The 9,908-nt window shown below is 47.0% G+C and overlaps 1 non-coding gene across 1 annotated transcript; it reads right to left on the bottom strand.

Moving 5' to 3' along the window:
• Window positions 1–9,123: 9,123 nt before the first annotated feature.
• LOC145515907 (U6 spliceosomal RNA) lies at window positions 9,124–9,230 on the bottom strand. The gene has a single exon (XR_014061115.1). It is a non-coding gene; the product is annotated as a U6 spliceosomal RNA (small nuclear RNA).
• Between the last annotated feature and the right edge of the window lie 678 nt (window positions 9,231–9,908).

Genomic DNA, 9,908 nt, shown 5'->3' on the forward strand with positions numbered 1-9,908 from the left:
ACAATTCAGGCTTCGGGGAAAAAGGAAAGGAAAAGCTGAGAGTGATTCACTGGCAATTAAAAAGCTAGGCCTGAAGGCCAGTGAGCCTCTGTGGTACACAGAAAGAGCTGCCCCCAACCTCACCACCACAGTCAGCCAGTGAGAAAGCTAAGGACGAGGTCCAGGGTGAAGCCAGCTCTGCCAAGCTCCAAAGGTTAAACGTGAGACCCAGGCAGCTCTGCTCCCCAGGGTCGGGCTCCAGCAGGACCACAGGCTCCCCCAGTCAGTCCACGGAGCTCGTGCGGGTCTGATAAGAGAGGAAAGAAGCTGTGTCCCGAGGGAGCGGCAGGCCTGTTGCCACCAAGGCCAGGTGAGCCCGGGGTCAAGCAGGGTCAGACCATGAAATCGGAGCCGGGAGAGCTTAGGGACTAGGGAGCTTTCTCCTGGGATACAGGACTGAACACCCCAGCGGGGTCCCCTGGTGTGGTGCCAACATGCCGCCTGGATGGCTCCTAGAAGCCGGAAGCCAGCACCCGACCCATATGCCAGAGTGACCGTGTCAAGACATCAGGCAGCGGGAGAAGGGCGGTAAGGCTGAGAGAAGGGCTGGGTAGGGAGGCCATGCTGTGTGATGCAGGCTCAGAGTCGGCCTGTTCCGTGGGAGGGCTGGGAGGGAATGTGTGGGACGGAGGGGCCCCAGCCTGGGTGAGGAGTTCTCGGGCTTCCCCATAGGCCGGATGGGGGAGACGCTGCCACAGTAACTGCCAGGGGGTGCAGAGCCCATGATGACGGCAGAGAGGCAGGAGGGGCTGCCATGTCCTGGTCTGCAGTGTTACGGAGATAGTTAGGGGCTCCTGGAAACCCTGGGGCAGCAGAGATGGACCACTGTTGGGGGTCCTGCTCAGTCTGTGGGACTGAAGGAAATCAAGGATGGTGACCAACAGCTTGGCATTGTGCAGCTCCTCTAATTGATTAGGCCTCCTTTGCCTCAACCAGAGTTAGGAGCTCCCTCCTCCGAGCTTGCACGCGGTGCCTAGTCCCCCCTGACCCCAGCCAGAAGCTAATGATGGTCCTCTGGAGTCACCCGTTTACTGGACCTTCTCTAGTTAGACTGTGGGCTTTAGGAGGCAGGAGCCCCTTCTCCACGCGGCAAAGCAGTGCTCTTAACCACTAGCGAGAGTTCTCAGAGTGGGGTCTTCCAGCCAGCAGCTGCAGCGTCACGTGGGGGTGGGCTGGGTCTCTATCCAGTCATATGACTGGCAGTGTGTTTGACTCAGTTGTCTTTGCAGTGGATGTCTCTTCAATCCAAGGTTTGTCAGGCACTTGCATTAAAATTTAAAAAAAACAAATTTATTCTAGAAATTGGAGAGAATTCACTAAGCAGCATAGAGGTTTGTTTACATGTTACTTTGGGATGCTAGTATTTGTGGAATTGGAGTTGAAAAGAATCAGGCACTTCTGTACTTTAGTTTTAAAATCTGTGTTCTTTAAATTCATAATAAATTGATGCAGTTTGATACTTGGGAACATATAAAAAAGTAACGTTAACTTTTCTGCTTTGTGTTCAAAGTTTTGGTTTTATCAAACCAGATGGATTGAAAACTTACACAAGCATTTGAACATTCAGATAAGTCTAATGATTTTCTATTACTATTTGAATATCTTCATTCCTCTTAAATTCACAAAAATTCCGTGTCTCTGAATAAGCATATAAAAATATTTTGCTCTTCCTTCCTTCTTTACATTCTTATTTTTGTCCTAAGTAAATAACACTTTTTGTTTTTTATTATAAAGGGCATTTGTTGCTGTTGTTCAGTCGCCAAGTCGTGTCCAACTCTCTGCAACCCCATGAATTGCAGCACTCCATGCTTCTTGTCCTTCACTATCTCCTGGAGTTTACTCAAACTCATATCCATTGAGTTGGTGATGCCATCCAACCATCTCATCTTCTGTCATCCTCTTCTCCTCTTGCCCTCAATCTTTCCCAGCATCAGGGTCTTTTCCAGTGAATCTGCTCTTCAGGAACAGTTACTGAACTACAAAAACGTACAATAAGTTAAAATCTTATGTGAATGATATTAATGCTGCTTTAACAAGCTGGGCTTCCTTATTAATATGAAAACTTAAATTTCCACTTCTATCATTATTTCAGTATGCACAGTATTTTTTTAAATTTTATTTAACCATGGAACCATATTTAAAAATTTTTTTTAACCATGGAACTGATGTCTTGGAATGTTACCTGTAATATATACAGAAAATACTAGTATACAGTTTAACTTCCCTAAACAGTAGTTTTTGTTTTGCCAAAATTTTATTTCTCTACATATTAATTCAGATTATGTTCTGTGTAGCTCAGACGGTAAAGAATCTGCCTGCAATGCAGGAGACCGGGGTTCAATCCCTGGGTCGGGAAAATATCCTGAAGAGAATGGCTACCCACTCTTGTATTCTTGCCTGGATAATTCCATGGACAAAGGAGCCTGATGGGCTATTACAGTCCACGGGTCACAAAGAGTTGGACATGACTGAGCAACTAACACTTTAACTTTTACTCTGCATTTTTATTCAGAATTCACAGTAAAGATGAAATAAATTCAGTCACACACACACACACACACACACACACACACACACACAACCCCTGTCTGGCACTTACACTACAATCTACCCTGTGATGCTGAGGCACTGGAGTCAGTGATAAAGACATTAGCAGCCTGGGTAGCAGATAAGTTATAACTCAGGGATAGGGCAAGTTGTGACCAATAAAATACAGCTCTAAATCCTAAATGTGCAAGCCCAATAGTAATACACAGTCTGAAATGCACTCCATAGCTGGTGTCCCAGACTTACAACATCCAGCCACGAAAACAGGTCAGTGAATTCGGGGGCCCTGGAAATCTGTTCAAAGATTTGGGTAACACCGAGCAATATTTCAACATCTGGGCAAGTGGTGAGGTCTCCGAGGGGGTGGTGTGTCCCGGGGGGCCATCTCTGGTGAAGGAGGCAAAGGCACCTCCAAAGGCAAACTCCTGGGCAGGGGCCATGTGGTCTGAGATGGTGTCCTTTCCAGTGAGAAGTCCTTCTCACTTGAGGTGAGGTGCTGTGGAGGATCGTGGGAGGCGACTCTCCCATGTGACTGTTGGTGGACGTATTGGTCGGGAGCAGGGTGCAGACTACCTTGATGTAACCTGGGGGCTTCGCTGAGGGCGGAACTGCATATCTGCTGCTGCTCCTAGGGGACCCGGTTGTGAGGAGCCCCCCGGGGTCTGCAGGGGCACATTCAGCTATGGGCCGGGTGGCCGCCCTTCATCCCCTGAGCATTTCATCAGCATCGGAAGCACATGGAGACCCTGGGCACACCTCTGTTTGCAGGCGAGGGAGAACCTATGGGTGCTGCTTCCTGGGGCTGTCCCTTGAGGCACGGGACAGATTACGGGAGCACAGTCCCTATAACCAGCTGAGCTTCTGTGCAGGGCCAGCTGGGGGCAGGGTTCCACGTATAGGAGTCTGGGGGTGAGTATCACTAGACGCTGCTTCCAGAGGACCTGTTGCCTGGAAAGGGAGTCCATCCCTTGCTCAGGGCTGGGTGGTCTAGAGCCCTGAGCTCTTCCAACAGGGCTCCCCAAGCATCCCCCTGCTCCACCCTGCGGTGCCGTCGCGGGTGGGAGCAGTATGTTCCAGTGTTGGATCTGCATGATGGCTGGCCCAAGAGTGTAACCCGTCGTCCTGGCTGTGCAAAGTCATTCAGTCACAGCCACATCAAGCACTGATGCTTGATGAGCTTGACTGGGGTCCTGGCTGAGCTGACTGTATATTGATGAACAGCTGAGTGTGCTGATTCCCGGGAAGAAAGCTGTGGATCGTGGGTTTCCACGGCTCTTGTGGGATCTGACCACGCTTTGTAGCTTTCTCACCGTAGTCTCATCTCCAAGTTTGGCTCATCTCTACCAAGCAGAGAGTTTCCTTCCCTCTTTCAGACACTCAGACTGTGCCAGGGATTGGTCTCCAGGCAATGATGTTTACTTCCTGTGAGTTAGTAGAGGGTCTGCTTTCATTTGCCAACCCTTGTAGCCTCTGTAAACAGGGAGAGCCGCCAGCCTGAAGGTGGCCCCTCCATTGTCAGGGTTTTATTTTTTGTATTTTTTTTATTAAATAGTTTTGGCACAGTGGTAAAGAACCCGCCTGCCAATGCAGGAGATGCTGGAGACACAGGTTCGATCCCTGGGTCGGGAAGATCCCCTGGAGAAGGGCGTGGCAACCCACTCCAGTGTTCTTACCTGGAGAATCCCATGGACGGAGGAGCCTAGGGGACTACAGTCCGTTGGGTCACAGAGTCAAACATGACTGAGCACACACAAAAACAACGCTTACTTTTTAACTTTTTTTGATGTGGACAATTTTTAAAGTCTTGATCGAGTTTCTTACAATATTGCTTCTGTTTTTGTGGTTTTTTTGGTCACAAGGCATCATTTGGGATGTTAGCTCCCCCTCCAGGGACGAACTACCGCCCCCCACCCCCGGCATTGGAAGGGGGAGTCTTATCCACTGGACCACCAGGGAAGCTCCTGTCAGGGTTTTAGAAAAAATGATCTCACACTTGCGCTTACCGAGCATCTGCCTGGGGGCCACACAGCCATGAGGGGTCACATTGGACCATCTGCCCTCGATCAGGTCACCAGTGCAAAGCCGATGCTGCTGCTGCTAAGTCGCTTCAGTCGTGTCCAAGTCTGTGCGACCCCGAAGACGGCAGCCCACCAAGCTCCCCCGGCCCTGGGATTCTCCAGGCAAAAACACTGGAGTGGGTTGCCATTTCCTTCTCGAATGCAGGAAAGTGAAAAAGTGAAAGTGAAGTAGCTCAGTTGTGTCCGACTCTTAGCGACCCCGTGGACTGCAGCCTACCAGGCTCCCCCTTCCATGGGATTTTCCAGGCAAGAGTACTGGAGTGGGGTGCCATTGCCTTCTCCAAGCCGATGATGAGAAGATGGAAAAACCAGAGTGGAAGGAGAAGTGGAGTCAGAGGACAGAAGAGAAAGGACCCTGTCTTGGAGGGGTAAAGCTTGCGGATTGCCAAGAGATGACTAGAAATGGAACTGGTGGGGGGATGGGGGTGGCTGGTAACTGGTCTGCCGGGTGTGCAGGCCCTGGCCGGGGGGGGGGGGGGAGAATCAAGCAAATGGACCTATCTTGGTCCATTTCAGGGATAACTTGCTTAACAGAGACCTAAGGGGAGTCTCTTTCAGAAGGCTCTTCCGGTGACTTCCTGGCTGTCCAGTGGTCAGGACTCTGCTCACTCTCTGCCAAGGGCCCAGGTTCAGTCCCTGGTGGGAAATCTAACCCTGCAAGCTGAGCAGCGCAGCCAAAAAGAAAACGAGGCTGTCCTAATGAAAAGTGAGTGCCCAGGTTAGAGCCAGTAATGTCTGGAGATGCAGAGGGCACGAGACACACGCAGTCAGGGAAGAGACCACCTGTTTGAGGGGGAGCCCCAGACCGGGGTGGTGCGGAGGGGCCCGGAGTCAGAGGGCGATGGCTGTGGCTGCAGAGCAGTCAGTGGCCGAGGAAATCAGCCCGCCCGCAGGAGCGCTGGATCTCCGTGGAACGCGTCCGCACCTGGACGGCCTCCTTGTTTGCTTTGGGAGCAGAAGATGCAGTCCTCTATGGTAATCGCGGGAGGCAGGGTTCCCCTCCCTTGAACTCAAGTTGTTAAAGTGTGAATTCTCGATGTGCCCAGGTCCCGTGGACCCACGTCTCAAGCGGGTGGGGAGGGTCCCAGCGGGAGGGGCGTGGAGGGCCTGGGGAGTCTGCGATGTCGTGGAGGAGAATTTCCGGTGTGGAACCGTTAGCACGTGCGGAAACAGGGGTAACAGTGAGCGAGTTGGGGGTCTCTGCTAATTCTTTCAATATCGGGGTGCCCTGCCCCGGCTTGCCTTATGTGAGAAAATTGTCCCTTGGCTCTGGATCGAACCCCCAGGCCCTTAGCGACAGCCCAGGTGTCTGCGAGGAGGAGGCAGCCGCCCCACCCCCATCATCACTTGCTCAAGGAGCTCAGGTGAGGGACTGAGTACAGGGAAGCCACGGCCTCCAGTAGTTCGGAAAGGCCTTTGATGTCAGGTGTACCCCTCCAGCAGGTACTGTTTCCATCTTACCAGAGGGGCTTCTGCAGGGAGGCACCTCTAACCCAGGGCCTTTCAAGAACTTGTGTACAGAGTGCGTGCAGACTTCGGAGATACTACAGGTCCAGACCATCAAAATAAAGCGAATAGTGCAGTAAGGTGAGTCGCACAAATGTTCGGGTTTCCTAGTGCACATAAAAGCAGTGTTGTATTTGTATAAGGTTCTGATTGCCAGTTGCTCAGATAACAGGTGACAAAGCAGAGTTCTTTAAAGCAATTTAATTTCCTTAAACTTAAGGCTGAATCTTGAATACATTATTGAATTGTTTAGTGTCCTGATGGCTAGCAGATTGACAGCCGCACGTTGGGCAGGCTTTTTTTTTTGACTTGATTTTTCACTGCAGATTTATTTGGCAGTCTATAGTAAATTTGTAAGCTTGCATCAAATTTATGAATAAAGAACCATTTAAATTTTTTTAAAGTTTTTCTACCTGAAACTAACACATTGTAAATTAACTATACTTCAATTAAAGATAAAAAAAAGTTATGTTTGCACTATACATAAATGAGCAGTAGCATTATGTCTAAAAAATACAATGTATATGCCTTCCTTAAAAACCTTTATTGCTAAAAAATGCTGAATATCATCTGAGCCTTCAGTAAATTGTAATATTTTTGCAATAGTAACATCACAGATCACTGGTCACCATATCAACTATAATAACTGAAAAAGTTTGAAATATTGTGAGAATTTCTGCAATGTGACAGACACCAGGTGAGCAAATGCTGTTGGAAAAAAATGGCACCTGTACACTTGCTTGATGCCAGGTTGCCATGAAGCTTCAATTTGTAAAACAAAGCAAAACAACACAATATCCACAAAGTTGCTGAAGACTTCCCTAACCTAGGAATGGAAACAGACCTCCAGGTCCAAGAAACCCAGAGAGTCCCAAAGAGGATACACCCAAAGAGAATCAAATGTAGCATTGACATGTATGTGTGAACTAGATAGTTACTATGTGTAAACTAGATAACTTCCGGGAAGCTGCTGTATAGCACAGGGAGCTCAGCTCGGTGCTCTGTGATGACCTAGAGGGGTGGGCTGGGAGGGAGGGAATATATATACATACACTTAGCTGATTCAATTCATAGTACTGCAGCAACTCACAGAACATTGTAAAGCAGTTATGTTGTTGTTTCGTCACTAAGTTGTGTCTGACTCTTTGTGACCCCACGGACTGTAGCCTACCAGGCTCCTCTGTCCATGGGATTTCCCAGGCAAGAGTACTGAAGTTTGTTGTCATTTTCTCCTCCAGGGGAACTTCCCAACCCAGGCATCAAACCTGTGTCTCCTTCATTGGCAGGCAGATTCTTTACCAATGAGCCACCTGGAAAGCCTGTAAAGCAATTACACGTCAAAAAAAACAAAAACAAAAAAACCTCCCTAAGAACACTCTCTGCTTGCAAAAAAAAAGGGGGCAAAAATAGTCTTAAAAGCAGCAAGTTATGTATAAAGGAACTCCCAGAAGGCTGTCAGCTGACTTTCTGGCTAATTGGAGGCAGGAAAAAGGTGAGGTAATGGCTGCTCTGTACAGCCATATCTGAGTTACATGCTTCTTCATGAGCTGCACATTCAGAACATGGTGGTGTCAGCATGATCCAAGGGTGGAGATTTTGGCCCTGACATCAAAAAGTCAGGCATTGGACACCCGTGCAGGCCCAGCTGGAGGGTCAATGGTCCCAACCAGTTTGAACTTGGCAAGACTAGCTCCATGTTCCTGAAAAACAACTGAAGTACCTGTTACCATAACAACCCTTATGTCACAGGTATTACCTGTAGGGGGTGATAAAAGGACTCTCACTACTTTTTGTGTCTAAGCTACGCAAATCTTGAAGAGTACACAATTTGCAGGAACATTTAAGGCAAGCTTGGTTATGGGACATTATGTATTAAGCAAATTAGAGTCTAAGGGATTTAACTCTTGACTGCCCTCCGTTTCAACCTCACTGCGGGAGACATTTTCATATGGAATGCTGTGGACTGGATAGTTGTTAACGACTAAATGGGATTCTAGCAGTATGCCAATATCTTTCCACTTTTAAGATGGTTTTGCCATAAAGGATCCATGTTTGAAGATCAAGGTGTAGACTGGGTGAAAGGAAAAGCAAAATGGAGTTGCCATTGCTAAGAGAGCCTGGAGGCCCTTTAGGAGTGTGGCTTATGTCCATCTCAGCCTGGGTAGAATCAGACCTTCTGACCCCTCACTGTCATAATGGAATCATTCAAAACATCTTCCAGAAACTCAAGATACTTATCAGACCCTTACCCTAAAATTACTCACCACAGCCTTTCTACTTATCTCCCGGACCCTAAAATTATTTGCAATTCCTTAAGGACAAATATTTTCCAGCTTACATTCAAGTTGATCACAGTTCTTGCCAGGCAACTTTTAACCTCGTGACTTTTTGCGTCTATAAGCGCCAACTCTCTTCCTGGGAACACTCTCTTGGTTTTACTTGAATATGTATCTTTTGAATTGGAATTCTTAGAACTCCCAATAAATTCTCTTCTTGTTGCAGCTTCCTGCACTATTTCTTGGTTGACAACTGTGATACTATGATTTACAATAAGAAATATATGTTTGATCTTCATCCTCATTTCTGTACAGAGCTCCTAAGACTTTTTCTTTTGCTATTTTTTAAAAAAAATTGAAGTGTAATTGATTTACAATATCATGTTAGTTTTGGGTGTACAGCCACACAGCAGTTTTATGTGTGTGTGTGTGTATTTATCCTTCTTCAGCTTCTTTTCCCTTTTGGTTATTACAAAGTATTGAGTATAGTTCCTGGTGCTGTCAGTAGGTCCTTGTTGGTTATCTGTTTTATTTTAATTATTTTGGGGATTCTATAACTTTATTCAACAATCAGCAGTTCTCATCCATATTAACTGTAGATTTTTCAAAGTGATGACAGGCACACAGGTAACGAACATATATTTGATGAACCTTCCTTTTCATTATGTTTCTAGAACAAAAATACGGAATGCTTCGTGAATTTGCAGGTCTTCCTTGTGCAGGGGTCATGCTAATCTTCTCTGAATCATTCCATTTTTAGTATATGTGCTGCTGAAGCAAGCACTCTATTTTATATCTAGTAGTCTGTTCTTGCCTGGAGAAGCCCATGGACAGAGGAACCTGTCCTACACTCCATGGAGTTCTACACTCCATGGGGTTGCAAAGAGTCGGATACAACTGAATCGACTTGGCACACACATAGTGTGTATGTGTTAATCCCAATCTCCTAAATTATTCCTCCTTCTACCCCACCCCCTTTCCTCTTTGGTAACCATAAGATTGTTTTCTATGTCTATGAGTCTCTGTTTTGAAAATAAGTTCATTTGTATCTTTTTGTTTTTAAAGATTCCAGGTGTAAGTGATATCATATGATATTTATCTTTCTCTGTTTGGCTTACTTCACTTAGTATAATAATCCCTAGGTCTATCTGCAAATGGCATTACTTCATTCTTTTTATCTTTTTAGGCCATACCACACAGCTCCTGAGATCTTAGGTCCCCAACCAGGGATTGAACCTGGGCCCTCAGCAGTGAAAGTGGAGGATCTTGACCACTGGACCACCAGATAAGTCCCTACTTCATTCTTTTTATGGCTGAGTAATATTCCATTTTCTGACTGGAGCTTTGTAGTGTAGTCTGAAATCAGGGAGCCTGATTCCTGCAACTCTGGTTTTCTTTCTCAAGATTGTTTTCGCTATTCGAGGTCTTTTGTGTCTCCATACAAATTTAAAACTTTTTGTTC

The sequence above is a fragment of the Giraffa tippelskirchi genome, chromosome 7 (assembly GCF_054371585.1).
Source record: "Giraffa tippelskirchi isolate mGirTip1 chromosome 7, T2T-mGirTip1v1.2.pri, whole genome shotgun sequence".
Lineage (NCBI taxonomy): Eukaryota > Metazoa > Chordata > Mammalia > Artiodactyla > Giraffidae > Giraffa > Giraffa tippelskirchi.